The following is a 25,395-nucleotide window of genomic DNA, read 5'->3' as shown; positions in this document are numbered from 1 at the left end:
CTGCAACTAGAACTATCTCGTCAGGTGTCCCTCAAGGAAGCATAGTAGGTCCCTTTCTATTTAATATATATGTAAGCGATATAGTGAACATAGATCAAACGGTTAAACTAGTAAATTATGCGGACGATAGTAGCATATTTTTTTTTCCGCTGACGAACCAAATTTACTGATAGCCCATGCAAATATAACGTTATCAAAACTAGTCTGGGGCACAGGCGAATTCATTGCGAATAAACACAAATAAAACGAAAGCCATTCTTTTTCGTCCGGAAAATAAAGCTCTATCATGCACTAATAGCCCCATCTTAAACACAACGCCCATTGAAATCGTTGGCAGCTTTAAGACACTTGAAGTCATCTTTTCTGAGAGCATGTCATGGGATAACCATGTACAATACGTAATATCTAAATTATCTTGCGTTGTCGGATTAGCCAACCGCAACCGCTCTACTTACCAACTTCCGCCAAACTGATTATTTACAACTCTCTTTTTTACTCTTACCTCAGCTATTGCCACCTTATCTGGGGCACGTCCACAGCTGGAAACTTAAAGATATTCCTGCTTCAAAAGGAAATGGTTAGAATTATCTGCAACGCCCCACATGACTTTCATACTGCTGGTTTCTTCAAAAAATACGCTGTCATAACCATACATAACTTGTACAGTTACAGGTTGAACGCTGGTTTTAAAAGAGATCAAAAACGAAACTCACAATTCCTGACGACTTTTGCAATGTTAACTAGGAACGTTGTAACCTATCCTACACGGCACGCTGAGTATTGGAGTATGTTACCTCATAGAACTAACATGGCCTGCAAATGTTAAAATATACTTTACCACATTTACTTAACAACTTTATAAGTCGTGACTTTCAACTGGACTCGCTCTGCATGAATGAGCTTCGAAATTACTATGTACAATAACCGCACAGTGTAATGGTTTTTGTGACAATCTGTCCTGCCAGGGTTGTTTGTGTAACAGTTATTTTTTTGCTTTTGTTTGTTTGTTTGAGCTGTTATGTTTCTGCCACTGTAGGAGGTTGGGGATCCGTCAAGCTGTTTTCACAGCTTTTTTCTCCGGCCTACCCTTCATCATGTGATGAAAAAAATAAAGGCATTATTATTATTATTATTATTATTATTTCCTGCCTATTATACCATATCAAGACATTTCTACCTTTTAATCTCAGGAAGCTTATAGCCCACTCGTTAGCTTATGGTACACTCCGATACGGCGTAACAGTCTTTGGCAAATGTTCTGGATTGTGGCAGGCCAAGATAAATTCAATTCTAAAAGGAATCTTACGGAATGTTCAGTATAAACCTGCATCCTCAGATCACGATCTCTTTAAGACTTTGTCCATGCCAAATCTGCAATCTTTGTTTTTTGAATCAGTCGTGCTTGAACACTACTGGAAGGATGATTTTAAAACTCTTCGTCCGAATATGAGACAATTACGAAAAATATCAAAGTTTCTTGTTCCCGCTTACTATACACGTTATGGTAAGAACATGCGGTCGGTCTATGTGCCTCAAATTTTTAATTCCCTACCTCCCAGCATATGTGACTTTACCTCAAGAAAAAAGCTCAGAAGAGCGCTTCGACATATTGATATGACCGACGAACCTTTGTGAATATTTCATAATTAGTTCTTCCGACATTTTTTTTTGAACAAGTGCGTTTTTTTTTGTTTTTTACTGTTTTATGAGTTATTTTTATTATTATCATTATATGACAAAAAAAAAAAGTCATCAAGATCGTCAGTGTCACAAAAACTGGACAACAATTTCTACTACTTTCAATGGCGAACAATGGCGAAAAGTGACGCCAGTGCATTGTGTGTGTGTGTGTTTTGAATACTTTTCTGACTTGATTTTTTTTCTTTAGAAAGGAAAGGGGGAGGGGGGAGCTTTAGTATGCAGTTGGAACTGCTGCAAAAACTTAGTGATAATTCTGCTTTTTCGTTTTTTATCTAGAACTGACTCTTTTATTTTTATTCAATTTACATAGCTGGTTTTGCCGCACAGGCCCATGATGGCTTTGGCGAACCTGCACTTTTCCTCGATCATGTTCTTCCGTCACAAATAAATTTATTATTATTATTATTATTATTATTATTATTATTATTATTATTATTATTATTATTATTATTATTACTGCGGTTGCGATTGCAGGTTAGGATCCAACGTGAAGAAGTCTTCAACTACTGTGGATTCTAGCCAAATCGTCGCTTTGACTTCGGCCTTCTGCTTCATCGCTCAAGATGGCTGCGGTGCTGTACATTGGTCCTACTCCACATCATATCCATGTCCTCGTTGCTTCAACTCGGCATCTTAGCCTATGAGCGATCATCCTCACTCGCTGTGGATTCAGCGTTGTCATCCTGTTCAGGCAGGGCAAGAAGGCTGTGCTGGTCTTACAACCGTCGGCACCGCCGTAAATAGCTGTAATCAAGACATACAGGCCTGATGGTGGCAGAAATCACTCCACAGCATATCCATGTCATCGGTGCTTCAACTCGGCAACTTAGCATATGAGCGGTCACCCTCACTCGCTGTGGGTTCAACGTTGTCGTCCTGTACTGGCAGGGCAAGAAGACTGTGCTGGTTTTACACCTGCCGGCATCGCCGCGAAGAGCTGTAATCAAGACATACTGGCTTGATGGTGGCAGACACCGCATACTGGAGCAGCGGCATCCCGCACCCTGGATTTTGTGCTTCATAGACAGCTTCCTTGAACTGTTGTGCATTAGTCAGCGGTTCATATTTCCCATTCACCCTCGGCACACACACTGTTTTGCGGCAGGTGAGCGTCCGATACGTTTGTGTACTATAGTCTAAGTTGACCGCGAACTGCAGAGTGTGGCATTCAGTTTTTATATCTTATTTTGAGTCGTATTTTATAGTTAAAATGTCTCTTAGTTGCTGTGCCTCTCTTGATCCCCTTCCTACCGATGGGAGAGTCATGAAATGCTCCGAGTGCCTCAGCCAGTACCCCGGCCACTCGATTAGGACTCCCCTTGGGAGCGGCCTGCCGTATGCCTTACTCCGCCGGTGAGAGCGATAGTTCTACTTTACCCCGCAGCGCCAGCCGTGGCGCTCGTTATCGGTGAAGGATACCTTTCGGGGGAGCATATCGAGGAATTCTATACTTCGTTTCACGTTAGTATGTACTTGTTAGCCGCGCGCGCTAAAAGCGCGAGATAGTTGCTTCGAAGAAAGCCTCGGCGGCTGCATGAGCTCTCGTGCAGCGAGTGCTCTAGTCAAGGCAGTAAAGGCTAGCCGCTCGCGCTAGCACAGCGTTCGCGGTTCATGCTAAGGTAAGACGAAATATAGTGAGAGAGGAGCAGTACGTCCGGCCCGGCCCGGTGTGGCTATTTATATTTTTTTTTCGTGAAGCCGCAAGTCTCAATTGAAACGAGTGCCATATTGCGTGAATGATGTGACAAATCTGTGTACAATAAAAGCACATGATTCTTTCTGCGAAAAGTTCACTCAGCTGCAGGCTGCGCGTTAAAGCTCCATTCTGCTGGCAGTATAAGCGAATTGTCGTTTTCTTGTTCCCGTAACTGTTGCCCCGTTTCTATTACCACTGTAATATAGGAGTTATAGTTGGATATAGCTAGGCCGTATGATTTCCGGTTTTAACCGACGCTCGAGCACGCGCGAGCTGTGCTATTTATTCATCTGTGAAGGACAATATAAAATCGGATTCCGCGTGCATAACTTCAGCAATATAAACTTCATTGTTCACAAAAAAACAGACCAAGGGAGTCATATATTTCACAAGCGGAGTACCTTTCGGGAAGGCTCCCGCGAAAGCCTCAATATATTTTCTAGTGGGCTGTTTAGGTCACCAGCCCAGTTTGCCAAAAAAGGTCTGAGGAGTTTTCTGAAAAAGAGCTCGCAGAGCTCTTCGCTGTGATATGGGTCTCGGCAGTTAACACACCACATCAGCGGGCAGTCCATAAGGTGTGAAAGCACAGCGCTCGAGAGGACCTTGCACATCCGTCCACGACGACGAATCTCTGCCGACTGTAGAGCCCTCTCGACAAAGGTGCAGACGAGCTTGCACAGCCAGACAGCTTCAGGTCGTGGATATCTGAGTCCTCCTTGGTCAAGGCTAAACATGGACTGATATGCTCCGTCATGTGATGCATTTCCCTTAAGTTGCGCTTGCATTCAGGACACGTCACCTGCAAAGTTTAGCGGGTTCTACACATTAGCCTTCCTTGCTTTCAGTCAGAAATTCTTATTGCTTTGCTAGGTTGAATGTTTCAGCTAATTACTTTGAAATTACGACAATTTGTAGAAATAAAAATGGTCACCTTTTGATCGCAAACGAAGGCCAAGTAGCCAGCCATGTAAGTCAACGGTGCAAACTCAAGTTCAAAAGAGACTTCATTATACTTGATCAACTGCAGGATTTCCTGTTTCACGAGTGGAGTTGGCACATTTCATCGCCGTCTGGCACTTAGAGCTAGAACGTGCATTTACATTTCCGGCAGCTTCCAAAATGCCAACACAAACCACACACGCGTGCGCAGAGAGACACTGTGATATTTTCGCCGAGCACAGCGGTGCATAGGTGGGGGGAAAGCGAGTTTTGCTGCCTCCTGCAACCGCGGCAGCGCCTCGGTATCGGCGAAGCCAATGATAGGCAGATATTTTATCTGGGTAGCGGAGCAAGAGCGCGTTGGGCGCCTTCTCTATACTCCGTTTCACCTTATGTTGTACCGCAGCGAAGGCTGGAAGCGCGAGCTTATAGCGTTGACAGCTGCCCTTACTGCACGAGAGCTTGTGCCGCCGAGATCTGCCCTAGAGCAAGGAGCTCGTGCTTACAGCCTTTCCTGCGGTACATTGGATGAAACAGAGTATAGCTTTCAGCTTACAAGACCGCTCACTAAAGCCCCTCGATGTGTTTGCGCTTGTCTTGCAAGTAGCGTCAAATGCGCAAGTGCACGAGGCCCATGTCTCGAGCGGCCCTTGGAAGCAAATGGCGGCGCAGCACTGAAATGAGCGGGTCTTGGAAGCGAATGGCGGCGGAGCACCCGCTCATGGCACGTGTCTCGCGCGTTTCCACAACAATGGTTGGCGGTACTTGTAAAAAACGCTTTTATCAAGGGGCTTTACCGCTCACCGATGTGCAGCGCCCCCACGGAAAATGGGAGAAGTTCTCCTCTCACGCGCGCTCTTTTGTTTTCGGAAAGACATCGGCAGGCCGCACCAACAGGGGGGATCGAGTGGCCGTGCCAGTACCATCTTGGCCAACGATGCTCTCACATTGCGGAGAATACATTTAAGACGATGGGAAAAGCAAAACGCAAAATTTGGGTATGTGGCCCATGCAGGAAATCTAAAACTCACTCGAGTTTCATTGATACCGAGTCAGAGCCGTTATTTAAGGATGATGACAACACGATATCGGTTAAACTTGCTGCCGTCAACAAGAAGCTTGATCTTCTGCATAATCTGAAAGACAGTGTTCACAGGCTTAGTGATCTACCATCAAACATCGAAGTCCTATTATCAATGAGACTTACAGTTGAGGCCCTAAAAGAGACTGTAGGAGCTGTTCAGACTTCAATAACGTTCTTATCCCAACAATACGACACAATTCTTGCACGTGTCAGCTCCAATGAAAGTGAAGTTAAGTTACTGAGGTCTGAAGTTAGCTCTCTGCAGTCGACAGTATCTGAGCAAGCATTGGTGATACAGCGACTGCAGACCGACATAAATGAAAAAGAACAGGATAATCGCCAATCTAATATAGAAATTTCTGGAATTCCCTGTGCTCCGAGCGAGGATTTGGGTGCCATTTTGAAAGGCCTCTCAGTCAAACTAGACTGGCAGAATTGTCACGCTAGCGAGATACTTGATGTCCGCCGCCTCCGGGCCAAGCCTGACTCAACCCCACCTATCCTAGTTCAATTCGCCTCTACTGATATCAGACAAAAATGGATGAGTGCCCGTAAAAAACTCCGCTCGCTTTTTAATGCAGAATACCCGCAAAAAATATATATTTTAATGAAAGCCTCACTAAGGCAAACAAAGAGCTTTTCTGGCAAGCGAGATCAAAGGGCAACGAAAAAAGACATACTTTTGTGTGGGTTAAAAATGGTACAATATTCGCAAAAAAAGCTGAAGGTTCCATTCCCGTGCGTGTCTCTAAAGGCCTGTTCACACATACAGCGAAGCGCTAAGTTAGCGCTACGTGAGCGCTCCAAGGAGCGCTCATGTGGCGCTTCCTGGCGCTGGACTTAGTTCTAACATAGCGCGCGATTAGCGCTTTTGTAGCGCCTTGTTAGCGCTCCAGTAGCGCCTTGTTAGCGCTCCAGTAGCGCCTTGTTAGCGCTCCAGTAGCGCCTTGTTAGCGCTTCAGTAGCGCCGTGTTAGCGCTTCAGTAGTGCTTCTTGTACCGCGGTGCTGCGGATTAGCGCGTGCACTGCGGTTCCGGTTCCTGTGGTTGGGTGTGCATCAGCAGCACCATGGCGGACATGTGGGATGCTGAAATAGAAATGTGACAAATGTTCTTATATACGCGATTAGTGCATATGTGTGTGGACGGCTTAACGCCCAGAAGAGCCTTCTGGGTGCGCGAAATCTTTCGCCACCGAGATGCCGACGGGTAGCTGGTGAACCTTGTTCATAGGTACCCGTTCGCCATCTGAAGAGGAAACACGAGAATGAGTATGCGAAGGGTGGAAAAGGGCAGGCGAGCCAGCCAAAGATTGAATTGAATATGATAAGAAATATTGAGATTCTTAAAGCAAGCGTAAACTTATGCGTTTTAATACAGGTTTCGAGACATGGTTTATACGGTCCCTCGTGCTGCGCCGCGCAGGTTACATTTTGTCAGAGGATGTGTTCTTGCCGCTGTGCATGGAGTCGCTTTCAGCAGCGTACTAGCCGTGTTGCTGTATTTGAAGAATACAGTAATATAGCTTATTCCTGCGCCACGCACGAACTGGATATTTTTATGATCTTGTCAAACAAACACGCTGGCCCCTAATGTCCTAAAAGTCAAATGCAAAAAACGTTTTAAAAAAAGAAAAAAAAATGAGTGGATTCAAGTTTTGCTGTTTGTTGTGAGTCACGTGGTCGCGAGACCGATGTCTTAAACAAGCATCAACATATCAAGGGGCTTTCTTGATGTTTGCAGTACAATGTAAATAAACACTTTGCACCACCAGGGGTCCGCTTAGTAAAATCAGTGCTGTTTTAAGGAATTTAGCTTTTTTTTTTTGCCATTGTCTCTGCATTTGATAATGTCAGCTTTATGCTGCTTATGCCGGCAACACAATGTAGCTGTCAAGTGCCAATGTTTACGTCTAGGAGTTAAAGGAATGGAATGGAACGATTTAGCCATTCCAGGAGTCGGAATGGGCCCAGTGTCTCCATTCCTAGGAATTGAAAGGAATTGAATTATTGAAAACTCTAATTCCCCGGAATGGAATTGGAATGGAATGGGGGTGCCCATTCCGCAACACTGGTGCCAATCAGGCAGCAGGCCAGGAGCACCCCAGTGCTGGTGCTAGAATCGCTATCCTCGAGGAACGACAGGATCTCCCGGAGCAGCACAGCAGGGCCAAGGAACTGGAATGTCATGCCGATGCAGATGAGGACTCCCGCGACAATGGCACGTGTTTTGCAGAACCTCGCTGCTGCCATCCAGAACTGACGCATTCTCCCCTTGCAGTAGCTGTTCGTCCTTCCAAAGTCTCTCCAGCCTCTTGACGTTGAGCTCGGCCGAGTCATTGGGGGCCATCTGCCAGAGGTCATCCTGGTGGATGCCCTGGCGGTAGGCCTTCCACATGAGCTTTGACAACCACACCAGCGAGATGAAGGAGAACAGACCCGCTTGGTTCGTTGGCATCTCGTGCTTGTCCTTGAATGTGTCGAATTCCAGGGAGTCTGCGTTGGCCATGGTGCAGGTGTGGTTCGTAGGACCGTCCTCATCGGCTTGCGCATAATCTTCGGATGTTCCGCACGGCAAAAACAGCGACCCGGTGGACATCCACTTATGCCTGTCCGTCGGTGGCTTGACCGCTGATTTCGACATGGTTGTCGTGGTGGCTCGATGTAGCAGTCGAGTATCAAATATCGCGGACATAACAGAATGGCAGCGAGTGGTTGCGACGAACGACGTTCGGCTGACTTCGCCGGCGCCGAACCGCAGCGTAATTCGAGGAGGGAATTTTCCTCACCGGAGCTGAAGGAGCACCGTCCCCTTCGAAAGAAGTTTCGATGAAGACATGTTACAATACAGAAACGGGACGATGTCGCCGAGCTTGGCTAGCATGGCTGTAAAGTTAAACAGTTTATCGCCTGGAATGTCGCCGGTAAGAAGATCTGCACGGTTGCATCGCACTGGCGACCGTAAAGAACAGAACAGGACCTCGCGCTGCACAGAAGCGGCCACGGCAGCAGGCAGCCGGCGCAAGCTGGCAAGCTCGCGCAGCTGACTCCGTTCACAGTCATATGGTATGTGTAAGGCTGAAGCAAGTCGCTCTCTTCCGTTAGGACATTAACAGACACACTTGCTCGCCGGCAGCCCGCGGTGATGTGTCCTGGCTGTTGGCACTTATAGCAAATTAACGGCCTCTTTTCTTCGAACTTTGAGCTTTTGACTTCCTCTTTCTTGGCCGTTTGGGGCTGCTCTGCCTTCTCGGACGCGTTCGCCGAGCTTGTTTCCTTTGAGCCCTTTTGAAACTTTCTGAACGGTCCCGAAGGTTTCTTTTTTTGCAGTTCCTCCGAACTATCCAGGCTACGGGAGCAGTAGTCATCAGCTATATTAGCTGCCATTTGCAAAGTAGTTACATCTGGCTTATCCTGAATCCACAGGCGCATCGGTTCCGAAAGAGTTCCGTAGAACTGTTCAAGTGCAATCAGCTGAATAACACTCTGTTTATCGTCATACGCGCTCGCGCTTTTGAGCCATTCCTCCAGAAAGCTCATGTCTTTGTATGCGAACTCAGAGTACGACTCCACCTGCTGACGCCTTGTTCTACGAAACTGCAGTCTCAAGGCTTCCGTGGACAAACTATATCTTTGCCTAAGCTGAAGTTTCAACTTAACGCCCAGAAGAGCATGCAGGGTGCGCGACATCTTTCGGCGCCGAGATGCCGACGGGTATCCGGCGAACCTTGTTCCCAGGCTGAGGGACCGAGACACAGAGCTCTTTCGAAGGCGGTTATTTTAACTGCGTGTCTTTGAAACCAGGGTCTCGCATATCGAACAGAAAGCGACGAGGTCGTACCCAATCAATTAGTCGCTCAAAGTCCATGACTCTGGGTCGCCTGCCCGACCCTTTGCTTGGAGAGCGGCTGTTTTACTTCCTCTTCTTTCAATGCCGAAGGAACAACAACAACAAAGCTTGGAGAGCGGCTGTTTTACTTCTTCTTTCAATGCCGAAGGAACAACAACAACAAAGGAATCGCTGTGCACGCGCTGTTCCGCAGCAGCAAGCACGGCATAGGCACAAGGAGTGTGAGAGCGCTAACAAAGCGCGTCTGTAGCGCTAACAGAGCGCTAACAAAGCGCTTCTGTAGCGCTAACAAAGCGCTTCTGTAGCGCTAACAGAGCGCTAACAAAGCGCTTTTGAAGCGCTAACCGAGCGCTACATCACGCGCTAGGAAGCGCCACATGAGCGCTCCTTCGAGCGCTCACGTAGCGCTAACTTAGCGCTTCGCTGTATGTGTGAACCGGCCTTAAGGCTGGAGACCTTGAGAAAATTGTTTAATTGCTAACCTTCTTGCTGTTCCTATATGAACGATTCACGACAATTTACTGATCTTTCTTCGCTAAGCAATGTTTTTCCACTCGTAAATAGAGCAGTAACGATAACACATGTAAATATTAGCAGCATCAAGAAATACTGGGACGAGTTCCAAGTTGTTATTAGTAACATTAAACACATCGTAGATGTTTTTGTTCTAACTGAGATAAACATACATGATACATACAAGGAACTATATTTTTGTGTGGATATCGGTCCTTTTTTAGTACACGTGACTCGTCTCGCGGAGGTAGCATAGCCATCTACGTTAAAGAGAGGTGGTCTTGTGCTGAGTTGAAGTTCTCGTTCAATCACGCTGAGTACTTATCCATAAAAATGTGCAATAACCAAATTTCAACATTGGTTCTGGCGTTTTATAGACCTCCATCAAGCAATGTTAAATCATTTCTATAAATGAGCTTGACGCAAACATCGCTAACATCGGCCAGAGTGAGATCATTTGCCTTGTGGGCGATTTCAATATTGACATAGTACTAAAATCCACGAGATCGAACGTATGTGACTACCTTAAGCTTCTTTCTAACCATGGTATTTCTCCTATTATTAACGTATTTCTGAGAGAACAGTTCACAAGGGGAAAACTTGTTTTTTCTTGCCTCGATCATACTGACATCAGGAGTTCAGGGCCGTCTGTGAAATCCGCAGTGATCTCACAAAAGCTAGCTGATCATTATTTTGTGGCATGCCAAATAGACTGTGGTATTGTATCGGGAGAAAACAAGAAGCCTTCAAACCAGATTGCTAATATCGACAGTCACGTTTTTGACAAGTTAATATCCTCATATGATTGGGAACAGTTAGTAACCACCGCGAACTGTCACACTGCCTACAGAAAGTTAGTTGATGCATTTGCGCATTTTACGGAGAAGAGTATAAAAGTCATTAAGACAGAAAAACGAAGACCGCAACATCTCTGGTTGACAGCAGATATTATATCGGAAATTAAAGATATCTCATGGGCGCGTTATCGCCGGTCGCCAAATTCTTAAGATATAAAATTACAATACGCAAGCCAGAGAAATCGAGTAACCGCATACGCTATGCGAAACGGAAACACTACCAACGTAAGTTCTTCGACGCACGTTCTAATATTGCAAAAACCTGGTCTCTTGTGAATGAAGTAAAAGGCGGCAATACGCGGAACACTATCGATGAAGTTATTGAAAAAAACTTTAGTTCCAATATGCTTTCTGTGGCGGATAATTTCAAAAGTCTTTTTGCTTCAGTCTCCGGCATATCTGACGATGTAAATGTTTCGGCAGTAAATCTGGAGAAACCCTGCCCAAATTCTGTCTTTCTCCCAAACATGACTGAACAAGATCTTCATACGTTGTTGTTGAGCTTTAGGCCTCATAAGTCCCCTGGTATAGATAATATTAAACTTAGCGACTTGCTTCGCAATTTTAATGTCTTAAAACGTGTTCTCCTTCACATACTAAACGGAATTATAGGCACCGGGGTTTTCCCCAAAAATTTCAAAAGCGCAGTTGTCAGAAATTTTTATAAAAATGGTGCACGTGACATTGCAAAAAACTATCGTCCCATATCTATTCTTCCTTGTTTGGCATTGGTTCTCGAAAAACATATTTTTAAAACAATGAGCGCCTTCCTTGACAAATACAATATTCTATCACCTAACCAATACGGCTTTATCGCAGGCCGCAGCACCATCTCGGCACTTGAGGATATGTCTGATACTTTACACACCTCATTGGACAATAATCAGTTTACGTGCGCACTCTTTCTTGATGTGTCGAAAGCGTTTGATTCTATCAATCACCAGATACTGCTGGAGAAACGTTGCAATTACGGATTTCGGGGTTAATTTTTTTCGTTGCTTCAAAACTTTCTGACTGACAGATCGCAACAAGTATTAGTTTGCAACAAAACAAGCGCCAAAGTATGCCTACAGAAGGGAGTACCACAAGGCTCGGTCCTGTCCCCCTTGCTGTTTAATATTTACGTGAACGATCTGGCTTGATCAACATCAGGATGTACAGTTTATCAATATGCAGATGACACATTGTTGCTATCTACTCACATGAGCCTGCGCTGTGCAATCAGCATGCTACAAATAATTTCTACAAGAGTCATGAACTGGTTTGAAGCAAATCGAATATCTGTGAATGTGCAAAAAACAAAAAAACATGTCTGTTTTCGTAACCCACTCAAGCGGACATGCATAGACATACTTTTTATATTACATTCATCGTCTTGTGTATCTTGCAGCTGTACGCCTATACCATACGTAAATACAGTAAAATACTTGGGCATTTATTTCGATAGCGATTTAACATGGAATACACACTTGGATTATTTGGCTAAGAGACTACGAAATGTATCATGTTTATTATATCTCATCAAAACCTTCCTCCCAATCTCCGTCAGAAAAATGGTCGTTAATGCTACCGCGTATGGAGCTCTGCGATACGGAATTACAATCTTCGCCAACTGTTCAGCTCTTTGGGGAACAAAAATAGATTTGATACTTAAGAGCATCGCCAAAAACGTTGCCTATGATCCCAAATTAATACAGGATGGTGACGTATTTGCATCAGTGGGCCTACCGCGTTTCCTCCCTCTTTTTCAACGATGTGTTATCCTAAAGCATTATTAGAATAGCCCGTTTAAAACGCCTCATTTTGTTCAGCACTCTATAAGAAATAGTGACCGCTTTATAATTCCTCGAATATACACCAACTACGGAAAGAGTATACGTTCATTTTACGTGACTGACATCTTCAACAAATTACCAGACGTTTTTAATCAACTCGATTCTCTACGATCTTTAAAAAAGCACCTGAAAAAATGTGCTAGAAACCATATAGGCATTTTTGTTTTTGCGAATAACATTTCGAACTTTTTGGACCTTTCTTCAGTTGGTGCTGAATCTGCATAGGCATTTGTTTGTGTCTTTATCCGTGTCTATGCTGTAAGAACTGTATATTTGTGTATCCGTGTACGTATCTGTAGATCTAAATTTGGGTATATATATATATACCTCTGTGCATCTTTGTGTGATATCCGTTTTTTTTTTTCGGATATACGCATATCCGTTTTTTTTTTTTGCAAACATTTACTTTTTTTATTACTTATTGAAAGTGTACATTGACTTATCTATGTGCTTAAATATTACTTTGTCACGAAGGATAGCATAGTGTAGTTATAGCAATCATCTCTGTGCTTCTTATTTTGCCATTTGTGAATAATATCAAATATCTATACTGACTGCCATTTGTGAACTATTTTCGAACTTCTAAACTGACTGCTATTAGCAATACCAAGAACGCCCGTCTACCACTCACATTGGCTAACATCATTGCTGGGTCGTGTCACATAAGCCAACCCTGGCTTCGACAGACCCGAGTCTAACATAATGAAAAAAATCAAATGCTGGAATAAATTTATTATTATTATTATTATTATTATTATTATTATTAGGTGAAACACAAAAGTGTTTCACCTAGGAAAGAGATGCTCCGGCATATCTGAGAACACCTTTAAGGGTATCTGAGAACACCTTTAAGTCCCATCTTCACGTCTCTATAACCTCACCGGGTTCCTGTGACATCTCGCCTACTCCTAGAGTTCCCCCCCAAAATAAACGTTGCTACTGCTGCATGAAAGACGGCCACAGTCGCGAAGGTGACTCAAGCGTCGAACTTAACCGCTTCCCCAACAGAAGTGGATTACTGCAGTGCGACGCAACAAGTAAGTGAATTTTACAGAAATTGTTGGGGGGGGGGGGGGGGGGGGGGGGGGAGGGGAGGAAGGAAGTGAACGAAAATCTATGTGCAAGCTTGGAAAGTGGTCGAACTCATTTTGCAGACAACTCGGCAAAATAACATATTTTTAAAAGTTGTATTACGAGTCACTTTGACAGCCACATTAGGGAAATACGTTAGGAACAATCGGGCCGATTGTTGGTTCGCTGTGACGTCGAGAATTGGGCGATCAGGTCTTCAAGCGAAAGGCCCGTCGGCCCGTTCCGGCACTCCTAATGCCGTTCGGCAAGCGTGGTCGCAACCAAGACCTTCCAAACCTGCGAGTTTTCAAAAAGTGGATTTTCGTAGTACAAAGTTTTGTTTGTTTCAGCAACCAAATTTAGTGCTGAGTCTGGCAACAACAGTGACGGCGTGCAGAAAGCAGAATGCTTTCTGCACACCGTCACTGGTGTGCAGAAAAGCCAGACAAGGAAAAGCCAGACAAGCATTTCCGGCTTCGGTGAGAAAAAAAATAAGCGAAACAAGCATATTCGCTAAAACATCGTTCGCTAATACGACATTAGCTGAAATGAGCAATATTCGCTAAAATGTCGATTCGCTCAAATGACCTCTTTTCGCTCATGCGATATGGACGCCGAACACTCGTATACCCACAGAAAATATCGCATCTCGCCGTCCAACCGCATTCGGCCGCGCTTGACTTCTGATCTGCTGTCACGAAAGAATGTGCTATACTCGGGGACACCTTTCTGTGGTGGTGCAGTCAAAGGTATAGAAACGCGTGTCTTCGCTTACCTTGAGCGCCGATTGAAGGCCGAACTCCACAGAGCAAATATCCGGCGAACATTCGACACAAGAGCGGTGCAAGAGCCAGAGCAAAGAGCAAGAACGTGTAACAGCGGCTTTATTAATAAATTCAGCTCGATTCAGATTGCAAAAGGGCACCGCGTTCGAATGTTGAGACGAGCCATGCGTTCCACGGGCTGGCGCCTAGCCGTGTGCTCTGTCGTAACGACCCCAGCGAGAAACAACTCCACCGAGTCCGATGAGCGGGCTGCCACGACCCAGTCCAACACTCGGCGGAGATCCGGCCTTGATCCTCTTCGTGGCTAGCTGTGGGCCAGGCAATCGACGAACCAACGGAAGACCAGCAAGCGGGTGGCCGCGACGCATGCCCATGGCCGGTTCCTCTTCGCCACTAGCCGGCAAGCGTACTCGGGATCGACCCTCGGGCGCCGGTGCCCTTGAGGCTTGGTAAACGGGAACGCCGGAGAATACTTGGGACCGCTCAGGACACGCCATGTTTGGAACGTGCTGGTTCTCTCGTCTTCTTTTCGCTTCTATCCAAGAGGCGGCGAGCGTCTGCATTTGGTTTGTGTAGTTCGAATCTTTTATGCAAAGAAGGCGAGCGCGTGCAGTGACCCATAGCCTGGCAGATCGCCGCGAGACGCGGCCGCCGAAAGGGAAAAGGTAGAGCGGCAGACAGGAGGCCGAGCCGCTCCCGCTCATTGGCCAAACTCTCTCAGTATAAACGGCTCTGCAGGAGGCTCGAGTTCCTGTATAGGCGCCCTACGGGAGCCAGAGTTGCGCGCCTGTTTTCCACGTGCCGCCGCGTCGCTATTCGCCGAAATCCGATCACGTGAGGAGCCGGATCAAGTGCCGTGCAAGAAAGTAGGCGTTGCACGCGCCCCGACGTACGTTCCCCTGCTTTTGAGCGGGCCGCGCGCCTCGAACGCGCGGCGCCGCTATTCGCTGAATTCGGTCACCTGACGAGCGGGATCAACATGCCGTGCAGGAAAGACGGCGCTACGGAGATGAACGCGCAACGAACTCTACAGGAGGCATGTTACGGGCGCCCCGCTGCTGCCTGACGCCGAAATACACTTGTCCCGAGCGATGGAATGCCCATTCGTGCTTCTCGCGTTCCTCGGGTTGGTTGGAAAATGTCTTTATTATAATTATAAAAAGGTGATTTACGCTCGCCGATCTTTACTTAAGTCACCTTCTTTGAGCAAATGAGTTTATGTTTTTTTTTTTTTATTGTTAGATGAATTGTGTGAGTTTGGCCTCCTTCATGTATGTGAGATGTGAATCGAGGGTTGCCTTGCGATGCTCAGGGGATCCAGTGGGCAGGACCCATTCTTCGAGGCTATTCGGTCGCATTTGATGTGGTAATGCCTCTAGGGCTTTCCGTCTCGTCTCTTGAGTGCGGGGACAGTCCCAGAAGACGTGGGTCTCCGAGACGGTCTCCTCGCAGTATTCACAGAGGCTCTCGTTCCTGGGTTGGGTCGAGGGTCCTGCTTGTGAATCCTGAAGTTCTGTCTCTTGCTGTTCCGTTGCTAGTTTGCTCTTCTTGAAAATGGCTGTGCGTTTGGGACCCATTGCTGTATGGGTGCGTAATCTTCTAAGGCATACGTTCTCCCAACGAGTGTAGTTATCCGCTGTGAGAGGATGCGGGTCTTCTCGGAGGGGGCTGCCGAGCCGCTCGCGGCGTGCCTGGCGTTCGACAACCTTGAGTGCCAAGGGGTCGACTACTTCTACTTCCGGTGGGCATTCCGATAGAATGTCCGCTCGTGCTTCGCCCGTTCCTCGGGCTACCGCTTCTTTTCTCGTCGGGTTTGCTAACCCATCTTGGTCCCATCGGACACGCCGCCAGCGACAACTGCGACATCAACGACGGAAATCGTCCTACATAAGGCAGCCCAAGCGACCGGGACCACACTTGGCAGCAGCGGCAGCTCGAGCAAGCACGCTCCAACTTATCACCTGTATTATTCGCAGGTTGGTCATTTTTTTTTTACTGCATAGACTACAATTTCAAACTGTACCGCTGCCGCTGCTCTGCCATACTGTGTCAATATCTTGCAATGATGATGTGCTCTGCGGACGATGTGACGATCTACTTCCAGATGACGGTCGTTTTATGTCCTGTACTGAGTGTCAGTCCCAGTACCACCTGGGTAACTGCTCTGGTGTGTCTGCCAGAAACTTTAAAGCAAAGCGTGAAAGCCTCATAAACTTATGGAAATGCCAGGGCTGCACGAAAGGTGGTGCGTCAGGCAGCCAAAAGAGCATGCAAACGCAGGAACACAGCATAGCAGTCATTATTGCTGGAATCAATGCAAAACTAGACACCCTCATGACGTTAAAAGAGACTGCTGAAAGTATCGAAAAATCCCAGCAACTGATATCGTCCCAGTACGACGGGATTATGAAGCAGGTGGCCCGACAGAAGGAAAAAATAACAGATCTGGACAAACGAATAGAACAAATGGAAAAGCAGGAACTTCATTCAGGTGTTCATGAACTGGAATGGCACAGCAGAAAGCTGAATCTCGAGATCCTCGGTATCGCCCAAACTGAAAAAGAAAACTTACTCTGCAGATATAACGAAATCGCTGCCAGACTGGAAGTTCCACCCCTGGCTGAAAGTGACATAACGGATATGCACAGGCTCCTCTCACGACCAGATAAGATTCCGGGTATTATTGTCCGTTTAGCGAGACAGAGCAACAGGGAGCTTTGGCTAGAACAGAGGGAAAAGCTGAAGGGTATAAAACCCTACGTGTACATTCAAAAAAAACATGACGAAGCGCAACCGGGAGCTGCTGTCGGCAGCAAAAGAATGGAGCAACTCTAGTCAGTACAAGTAGTACGTCTGGCATAGGAATGGTAGCGTGCTCGTAAGGAAAGCTGACGGGGAGCGAGCGCATGTTGTTCACAGTTAGTTTTGGTACACTGCAATGGCCGAACGGTGTTTTTTAGCTCCCCATGATATAAAACGATACGTTGGTAATGACCACTCCTTGAGATGCTTTCATCTAAATGCTGAATCAGCTAGAAACAAAAGTTCCGATATTGAGCTACTATTGGACCAGTTCGGTTTTGTGTTCAATATAATCATGCTTACCGAGACTTGGTATTCGGACGAAGATAGCGTACTTTGCTTACCAGCCTATAACACAATCTTTTTAAACCGTACCTCCAGGCGTGGAGGGGGAATTGCCCTTCTGACTAAAAAGAATATGTGCTGTGAAATACTTAGCGACTACAGTGTTGTCACCAAAGATTATGAGATACTATGCTTGCGTAATAACCAGAATGTGTTTGCTGTTTGTTGTCGACCACCCGACGGCAACGTCACGACATTTTTTGAGTTTTTTCATACTTTTCTTAGTTTTGTTAGCGAGTCCAATTACAATATTATCTGCGGCGGTGATTTTAATATAAACATGCTTGTTGACAGTGCAACGAAAAGGGATATGATCACTATTATGAATGAAAACTGCTGCGTGAACACTGTATCTGCTCCAACTCGGGTACGATCAGAATCTGAGACCCTTATCGATCTGTTTATAACTAATTTTGATAAACAACTCAAATCTGGTGTAATAAGCTGTGATTTGAGCGACCATCTTTCTATATTTTTGTGTGTAGAAACAACTTTACCAAAAACTTGAAAGTAAACATTTGGCAGAAATCTGCCTGGTTGGGTAAGAACAGTTATATGGTTGGGTAAGAACAATGGTAATAACGCCTTGCGCTCTTTCCCCCCAAGGAAAGAGCGCAAGGCGTTATTTACCAGATTCCTTGTGCGGATTGCCCTGCCACATACATCGGCGAAACCAAAAACTTTAAAGAAAGACTCTGCCAGCACAAAACCGACGTGCGAAAGTTCGATCATGAGCGCAGCGCGGTTGCGGAACACAGTGACTCGAATGACCACCGCATTGACTTCGACAACACACGCATCCTCGACATTGAGACCAATTCCCGGCAGAGGCTCTTCGTCGAGTCATGGCATATCCGAACCACACCGCAAAACATCAATCGGTCGCTTGGCACTTTACCATCCGCCTACGTCAGCGGGTTCAGCCACATTACGATCGCGAAAACATCACATCCACCGCCGTAAAAGAAGACCACTTGCTCCTCGCGCACACAGTCGCCCCTGAAGAAGAAACCAAGCAGGTTTCGAAACGTTGGGCTCCTTTTTATTTTTGGTTGGCGTTCCTTCCTCCTCTTCTAACTTTACCAAAAAATGCTAAAAAAAATTGCGAGGTATATTTTCAACCTATAACCTTAGACAAGCTAGATGCTTTTTGTCAGTGCATTTCGAATGTCGATTGCAGTGCGGTGTACCTTAAAAATGAGGCTGAGGATGCTTATGACGCGTTCATGAATTAATTCAAACATATATATAATTCTCACTTCCCATCTAAACTTTTTAAGGCATCAAAAAATGTGCGAAAACCGTGGGTAACAAAAGATCTTTTATGTCAAATTAACCACAAGGATTTATTATATAAGCGGTTTTTAAGAACAAGAGAGCCGCAAAAGCACCGGATATTTAAAGCGTCCGCAACAATTTGACAAAATAATTGCGTCGTGCGAGGACGCGCTATTACAATGCATTGTTTAAGTCGTCTGAGGGGCGTTCGGATATCATGTGGAAAAACTTAAACATGTTGCTACATCGTAATCGCTCATCAGGTTCTGTTGACGAGTTGACTCTAAATGGAGAAAGGTTAACGGGAGGCCTCTTGGCAGATGTGTTTAATGAATTCTTTAATAAATTTGGCAACACTCCAACGAATCCTAATGCATACAGACACATTGGTCAAAGCAATGCTAACTATATTTTTAGACCCAGTTGTTCCGATGGAAGTAATCTCTATAACAATGCTATTAAAAAATAGTCGTTCAACTGACGCGGACAATATTCAGATTCGCCCGGTGAAGTATGTTATACATCTTATCGCTCCCTTGCTAAGGCATATTTTTAATGTTGCTATTGCTACGAGTGTTTTTCCAAAAGGGATGCAATTGGCCAAAGTGCTAGTGCTGCATAAGAAGGGTGCGAAAGATGACGTAGGAAACTACCACCCTATTTTGATACTTCCAGTCTTTTCAAAGGTTCTTGAGAAAGTGCTACATCACAGGTTTAGCCAATTTTCTGACAGGTGTGGTTTATTAAACTCAGCTCAATTTGGCTTTAGAAAAAAATCTTTCATCTGAAGCAGCCCTCCCAGCAGAAAAAGAATATATTCTAGAGCAACTCGAAAATAGGAAGTATATAGTACTTGGTGTTTTCGTCAATTTAACTAAAGATTTTGATAGCCTAAATCATAAAATACTCTTACAAAAACTCGAACATTATGGTTTTCCAGGCGGCCCGTTAATGCTTCTGAACTCTTACCTTAAACATCGACAACAGTACGTATACCTAAACTTCTATTCATCTGCAACTAGAACTATCTCGTCAGGTGTCCCTCAAGGAAGCATAGTAGGTCCCGTTCTATTTAATATATATGTAAGCGATATAAGGAACATAGATCAAACGGTTAAACTAGTAAATTATGCGGACGATAGTAGCATATTTTTTTTCCGCTGACGAGCCAAATTTACTGATAGCCCATGCAAATATAACGTTATCAAAACTAGTCATGGGCACAGGCAAATTCATTGCGAATAAACACAAATAAAACGAAAGCCATTCTTTTTCGTCCGGAAAATAAAGCTCTATCATGCCTAATAGCCCCATCTTAAACGCAACGCCCATTGAAATCGTTGGCAGCTTTAAGACACTTGGAGTCATCTTTTCTCAGAGCACGTCATGGGATAACCATGTACAATATGTAATATCTAAATTATCTTGCGTTGTCGGATTAGCCAACCGCAACCGCTCTATCTTACCAACTTCCGCCAAACTGATTATTTACAACTCTCTTTTTTACTCCTACCTCAGTTATTGCCACCTTATCTGGGGCACGTCCACAGCTGGAAACTTAAAAAAAGATATTCCTGCTTCAAAAGGAAATGGTTAGAATTATCTGCAACGCCCCACATGACTTTCATACTGCTGGTTTCTTCAAAAAATACGCTGTCATAACCATACATAACTTGTACAGTTACAGGTTGAACGCTGGTTTTAAAAGAGATCAAAAACGAAACTCACAATTCTTGACGACTCTCGCAATGTTAACTAGGAACGTTGTAACCTATCCTACACGGCACGCTGAGTATTGGAGTATGGTACCTCATAGAACTAACATGGCCTGTAAATGTTAAAATATACTTTACCACATTTACTTAACAATTAACTTTATTAGTCGTGACTTTCAACTGGACTCGCTCTGCAAGAATGAGCTTCGAAATTACTATGTGCAATAACCGCACAGTGTAACGGTTTTTGTGACAATCTGTCCTGCCAGGGTTGTTTGTGTAACAGTTATTTTTTTGCTTTTGTTTGTTTGTTTGAGTTGTTATGTTTCTGCCACTGTAGGAGGTCGGGGATCCGTCAAGCTGTTTTCACAGCTTTTTTCTCCGGCCTACCCTTCATCATGTGATGAAAAAAATAAAGGCATTATTATTATTATTATTATTATTATTATTATTATTATTATTATTATTATTATTATTATTATTATTATTATTATTATTATTATTATGATTACTGCGGTTGCGGTTGCGGGTTAGGATCCAACGTGAAGAAGTCTTCAACTACTGTGGATTCTAGCCAAATCGTCGCTTTGACTTCGGCCTTCTGCTTCATCGCTCAAGATGGCTGCGGTGCTGTACATTGGTCCTACTCCACATCATATCCATGTCCTCGCTGCTTCAACTCGGCATCTTAGCCTATGAGCGATCATCCTCACTCACTGTGGATTCAGCGTTGTCGTCCTGTTCAGGCAGGGCAAGAAGGCTGTGCTGGTCTTACAACCGTCGGCACCGCCGTAAATAGCTGTAATCAAGACATACAGGCTTGATGGTGGCAGAAATCACTCCACAGCATATCCATGTCATCGGTGCTTCAACTCGGCAACTTAGCATATGAGCGGTCACCCTCACTCGCTGTGGGTTCAACGTTGTCGTCCTGTACTGGCAGGGCAAGAAGACTGTGCTGGTTTTACACCTGCCGGCATCGCCGCGAAGAGCTGTAATCAAGACATACTGACTTGATGGTGGCAGACACCGCATACTGGAGCAGTGGCATCCCGCACCCTGGATTTTGTGCTTCATAGACAGCTTCCTTGAACTGTTGTGCTTCAGTCAGCGGTTCATATTTCCCATTCACCCTCGGCACACACACTGTTTTGCGGCAGGTGAGCGTCTGATACGTTTGTGTACTATAGTCTAAGTTGACCGCGAACTGCAGAATGTGGCGTTCAATTTTTATATCTTAATTTGAGTCGTCTTTTATAGTTAAAATGTCTCTTAGTTGCTGTTCCTGTCTTGATCCCCTTCCTACCGATGGGAGAGTCATGAAATGCTCCGAGTGCCTCAGCCAGTACCATCTTGGCCAACGATGCTCTCACATTGCGGAGAATACATTTAAGACGATGGGAAAAGCAAAACGCAAAATTTGGGTATGTGGCCCATGCAGGAAATCTAAAACTCACTCGAGTTTCATTGATACCGAGTCAGAGTCGATATCTCAGGATGATGACAACACGATATCGGTTAAACTTGCTGCCGTCAACAAGAAGCTTGATCTTCTGCATAATCTGAAAGACAGTGTTGACAGGCTTATTGAGTGATCTACCATCAAACGTTGAAGTCCTATTATCAATGAGACCTACAGTTGAGGCCCTAAAAGAGACTGTAGGAGCTGTTCAGACTTCAATAACGTTCTTATCCCAACAATACGACACAATTCTTGCAAATGTCAGTTCCAATGAAAGTGAAGTTAAGTTACTGAGGTCTGAAGTTAGCTCTCTGCAGTCGACAGTATCTGAGCAAGCATTGGTGATACAGCGACTGCAGTCCGACATAAATGAAAAAGAACAGGGTAATCGCCAATCTAATATAGAAATTTCTGGAATTCCCTGTGCTCCGAGCGAGGATTGGGGTGCCATTTTGAAAGGCCTCTCAGTCAAACTAGACTGGCAGAATTGTCACGCTAGCGAGATACTTGATGTCCGCCGCCTCCGGGCCAAGCCTGACTCAACCCCACCTATCCTAGTTCAATTCGCCTCTACTGATATCAGACAAAAATGGATGAGTGCCCGTAAAAAACTCCGCTCGCTTTTTAATGCAGAATACCCGCAAAAATATATATTTTAATGAAAGCCTCACTAAGGCAAACAAAGAGCTTTTCTGGCACGCGAGATCAAAGGGCAAAGAAAAAAAATATACTTTTGTGTGGGTTAAAAATGGTACAATATTCCCCAAAAAAGCTGAAGGTTCTATTCCCGTGCGTGTCTCTAAAGGCCTGTTCACACATACAGCGAAGCGCTAAGTAAGCGCTACGTGAGCGCTCCAAGGAGCGCTCATATGGCGCTTCCTGGCGCGTGACTTAGTTCTAACATAGCGCGCGATTAGCGCTTCTGTAGCGCCTTGTTAGCGCTCCAGTAGCGCCTTGTTAGCGCTTCAGTACCGCCGTGTTAGCGCTTCAGTAGTGCTTCTTGTACCGCGGTGCTGCGGATTAGCGCCTGCACTGCGGTTCCAATTCCTGTGGTTGGGTGTGCATCAGCAGCACCATGGCGGACATGTGGGATGCTGAAATAGAAATGTGACAAATGTTCTTATATACGCGATTAGTGCATATGTGTGTGGACGGCTTAACGCCCAGAAGAGCCTTCTGGGTGCGCGAAACCTTTCGCCATTGAGATGCCGACGGGTACCTGGTGAACCTTGTTCATAGGTACCCGTTCGCCATCTGAAGAGGAAACGCGAGAATGAGTATGCGAAAGGTGGAAAAGGGCAGGCGAACCAGCCAAAGATTGAATTGAATATGATAAGAAATATTGAGATTCGTAAAGCAAGCGTAAACTTATGCGTTTTAATACAGGTTTCGAGACATGGTCTATACGGTCCCTCGTGCTGCGCCGCGCAGGTTGCATTTTGTCAGAGGATGTGTTCTTGCCGATGTGCATGGAGTCGCTTTCAGCAGCGTACTAGCCGTGTTGCTGTATTTGAAGAATACAGTAATATAGCTTATTCCTGCACCACGCACGAACTGGATATTTTTATGATCTTGTCAAACAAACACGCTGGCCGCGTATGTCCTAAAAGTCAAATGCAAAAAAAACTAAGAAAAGAAAATGAGTGGATTCAAGTTTTGCTGTTTGTTGTGAGTCACGTGGTCGCGAGACCGATGTCTTAAACAAGCATCAACATATCAAGGGGCTTTCTTGATGTTTGCAGTACAATGTAAACAAACACTTTGCACCACCAGCGGTCCGCTTAGTAAAATCAGTGCTGTTTTAAGGAATTTAGCTTTTTTTTTTTGCAATTGTCTCTGCATTTGATAATGTCAGCTTTATGCTGCTTATGCCGGCGAACACAATGTAGCTGTCAAGTGCCAATTTTTTCGTTTAGGAATTAAAGGTATGGAATGGAACGATTTAGCCATTCCAGGAGTCGGAATGGGCCCAGTGTCTCCATTCCTAGGAATTGAAAGGAATTGAATTATTGAAAACTCTAATTCCCTGGAATGGAATTGGAATGGAATGGGGGTGCCCATTCCGCAACACTGGTGCCAATCAGGCAGCAGGCCAGGAGCACCCCAGTGCTGGTGCTAGACTCGCTATCCTCGAGGAACGACAGGATCTCCCGGAGCAGCACAGCAGTGCCAAGGAACTGGAATGTCATGCCGATGCAGATGAGGACTCCCGCGACAATGGCACGTGTTTTGCAGAACCTCGCTGCTGCCATCCAGAACTGACGCCTTCTCCCCTTGCAGTAGCTGTTCGTCCTTCCAAAGTCTCTCCAGCCTCTTGACGTTGAGCTCGGCCGAGTCATTGGGGGCCATCTGCCAGAGGTCCTCCTGGGGGATCCCCTGGTGGTAGGCCCTCCACATGAGCTTTGACAGCCACACCAGCGAGATGAAGGAGAACAGACCCGCTTGGTTCGTTGGCATCTCGTGCTTGTCCTTGAATGTGTAGAATTCCAGGGAGTCTGCGTTGGCCATGGTGCAGGTGTGGTTCGTAGGACCGTCCTCGTCGGCTTGCGCATAATCTTCGGAAGTTCCGTACGGCAAAAACAGCGACCCGGTGGACATCCACTTATGCATGTCCGTCGGTGGCTTGACCGCTGCTTTCGACATGGTTGTCGTGGTGGCTCGATGTAGCAGTCGAGTATCAAATATCGCGGACACAACAAAATGGCAGCGAGTGGTTGCGACGAACGACGTTCGGCTGACTTCGCCGGCGCCGAACCGCAGCGTAATTCGAAGAGGGAATTTTCCTCACCGGAGCCGAAGGAGCACCGTCCCCTTCGAAAGAAGTTTCGATGAGGACATGTTACAATACAGAAACGGGACGATGTCGACGAGCTTGGCTAGCATGGCTGTAAAGTTAAACAGTTTATCGCCTGGAATGTCGCCGGTAAGAAGACCTTCACGGTTGCATCGCACTGGCGACCGTAAAGAACAGAACAGGACCTCGCGCTGCACAGAAGCGGCCACGGCAGCAGGCAGCCGGCGCAAGCTGGCAAGCTCGCGCAGCTGACTCCGTTCACAGTCATGTGGTATGTGTAAGGCTGAAGCAAGTCGCTCTCTTCTGTTAGGAGATTAACAGACACACTTGGGATGCTATGTTGCGCTTTTTGCACTCCCAGGAGACTTGGAAGAGGGAAGTGACGTCAACGACTAGAGCAAATGCAGATTGGATGTTGACAGAAGAAAACGAAATCAACACCCAATCTGCGTTTGCTGTATCGTTGACGTCACTTCCCTCTCCCTAGTCTCCTGGGAGTGCAAAAAGCGCAACATAGCCCCCTTGCTCGCCGGCAGCCCGCGGCGATGTGTCCTGGCTGTTGGCACTTATAGCAAATTAACGGCCTCTTTTATTCGAACTTTAAGCGTTTGACTTCCTCTTTCTTGGCCGTTTGGGGCTGCTCTGCCTTCTCGGACGCGTTCGCCGAGCT

General features: G+C 45.7%; 2 pseudogenes; both read right to left on the bottom strand.

Moving 5' to 3' along the window:
- Positions 1-6,646: 6,646 nt before the first annotated feature.
- On the bottom strand, positions 6,647-8,062 carry LOC115310087 (annotated as a pseudogene).
- A 15,102-nt stretch (positions 8,063-23,164) lies between these two features.
- On the bottom strand, positions 23,165-24,682 carry LOC115310084 (annotated as a pseudogene).
- Positions 24,683-25,395: the final 713 nt, after the last annotated feature.

This window comes from Ixodes scapularis, unplaced genomic scaffold (genome assembly GCF_016920785.2).
Source record: "Ixodes scapularis isolate PalLabHiFi unplaced genomic scaffold, ASM1692078v2 PGA_scaffold9__187_contigs__length_104089568, whole genome shotgun sequence".
Classification (NCBI taxonomy): domain Eukaryota; kingdom Metazoa; phylum Arthropoda; class Arachnida; order Ixodida; family Ixodidae; genus Ixodes; species Ixodes scapularis.
The sequence above is the reverse complement of the archived record's forward strand: the minus strand, read 5'-3'. Positions and strand labels throughout refer to the sequence as shown.